Raw genomic sequence first — 2,429 nt, 5'->3', positions numbered from 1 at the left:
ACACCTAAGTCGGAGCAGACAAAGCTGTCTCGATTTCGTTTTCCACTTTTTCGTCATCGTCAGTATTGTTACTTTCTCCACCTCATTCTTCACATAGTTTGCGCTTTTTTGCTGAAAAGCCAACCAATAAAATATTTAAGAACTTGGTAAAATCAATCCCGCTATAGTAAAATAATAGCGCCAAAACACAAACATTGATTTCTGAGGTCAACTCATACCCACGGCATGAACCATTTACTTATCATAATCGGGCCTGTCTTATTTCAACGCTTTTACTCGTTTGTTTATGAATTACTGTATGCATACTTACCAATAAATTTTCTTATCTCCATTGCTTGTACATGCTGGGCTTATAGAAGAAAATGTTTTTATTTCCAGAAATCTTGTCACAATTGACATGATTTGCAAACTTTTTACAAGTGCATAACACTAGGATAGCTACGCGAGTCACCAACCCGGCACCGACAGCTGCCATTTCCCCCTTAAAACCCCCTCGCGTCTTCATACGCACCTAGCGCAGCGACCAGCGAATTCTAAAGACAACAACTGCCCTGCCTCCTAAACAAAAGCTTTCTTGCTACAATTCCAGAGCAACGGCCAATATAATCATATTAATTTTTCAATCCACCCAGTTGAACGTTTGGACAGTTTCCTTTCTCGCGCCGGTCGATAATGTTGGCCAACTAACACCGACCTGTAGCACGTCACCCGTAACAGACCCTAACCGCAACCAGTCCAAGCATCCAAGATGGGCCAGAAATTTCCGCGCACCGACTTCGAGTGGGTGTACACGGAGGAGCCGCACGGCTCGCGGCGCAAGATCATACTGGAGAAGTACCCGCAGATCAAGAAGCTATTTGGCCACGACCCCAACCTCAAGTGGGTGGCCGGCGCAATGGTTCTGACGCAGATCCCGGCGATATTCGTCGTGAAGGACCTGTCGTGGTCGTGGCTCATCGTGGCCGCCTACTGCTTCGGCGGCATCATCTACCACTCGTTGATGCTGGACGTGCACGAGATCTCGCACAACCTGGCCTTTGGACACTGACACTGACATACCCACATTGTTGGAGGCGCGCCTGTTTGACACCACATTTGGAAAGTTTCTGTGGGTGTGCCTGCAGCCTGTCTTCTACATTTTCCGTCCACTGGTGATTAACTCGAAGCCACCTACACGCCTGGAGATTATTATCACCGCCGTGCAGCTGACTTTCAACGTCCTGATCGTTTACTTTCTGGGCTGGAAGCCACTGGCATATCTGTTGATCGGCAGTATTCTAGCCATGGGACTGCACCCGGTGGCCGGACACTTTATCTCGGAGCACTACATGTTCGCCAAGGGCTTTGAGACGTACTCCTACTATGGTCCGCTCAACTGGATCACCTTCAATGTGGGCTACCACAACGAGCATCACGACTTTCCGGCGGCAAAGCGCATCGCCAAGGAATTCTACGACACAATGCCACAGCACACCAGCTGGACCCGGGTTCTGTTCGACTTCATCATGAACCCAGCAGTGGGACCTTACGCACGCGTGAAGCGGCGCCAGCGCGGCCTGGCCTCCTAAGCCATCGATGCTATTCAAGGTTTCCTGCCATGAATGTAATCTCAGCGTTAGACCTAAAACGGCTTTTTTATGTATATATACATCGTAGAGGCATTTACAGCGGATGCAGAAGAAATAAGGGGAACAACCACACACATAGCACCAGCTAATCTCTGTGATTAGATAAGGGGCATTCCGACACTTGCAGCGGCTGATATGAACTATTACGTGGATATAGTTTTGGTATTATTGCTAGAGTGTGACCTTAGTTAGTTAGGTTCGTTGGCCTAACTAAGAGGCACTTTCGAGCGCTTTAATTAATTGTTACCTTATAAATTGGAAAGCCTGTTAAATCTAGTGTGTAATACTTGTCCTATTATACTATTGTCTTAGTATTTTCGATACATATTTATATTGCTTTCAGATCATTTATGTGCAGACACGATTTGGTGTGATCAATCTTAACCCTTATCGCCGCCACCCTGGCCGACAGCAAGCCACTAATCAAGCAACCAACTACGATTTTTGATAGACACTTGAAACTGTTACCTAAGAATAAAGTCTAAATAATTTGACCGGGGTGGCTGCATCTACAGAATACACTATAAAATTTGTAAGCAAACTAATGAAATAAATGGGTCGCGGTTGTTTAGACTACAGCCGATATCCGCTCAATTGCTGACTCTGCAAACGGAGCAATTCGCGTGGGAGTTCCGCTTTACAAGCATTTATTCCCTAAGACATAAGCTGTTAAGAACGAACTGGAATAAAACTTCACTTCTGTCTCAGCTCTCAGCGGTGTGTGGAGCAGCTGACCATCCATGCCATACCCTCGCGACGCCATTGTTGTCTACATAACTTGAAGACATCGGCTAACATCCT

General features: G+C 46.4%; 1 pseudogene; it reads left to right on the top strand.

Moving 5' to 3' along the window:
- Window positions 1-614: 614 nt before the first annotated feature.
- Window positions 615-1,756, top strand: LOC116801042 (annotated as a pseudogene).
- Window positions 1,757-2,429: the final 673 nt, after the last annotated feature.

Source organism: Drosophila sechellia, chromosome 3L (genome assembly GCF_004382195.2).
Source record: "Drosophila sechellia strain sech25 chromosome 3L, ASM438219v1, whole genome shotgun sequence".
In the NCBI taxonomy this organism is placed as follows: Eukaryota; Metazoa; Arthropoda; class Insecta; order Diptera; family Drosophilidae; genus Drosophila; species Drosophila sechellia.
The sequence above is the reverse complement of the archived record's forward strand: the minus strand, read 5'-3'. Positions and strand labels throughout refer to the sequence as shown.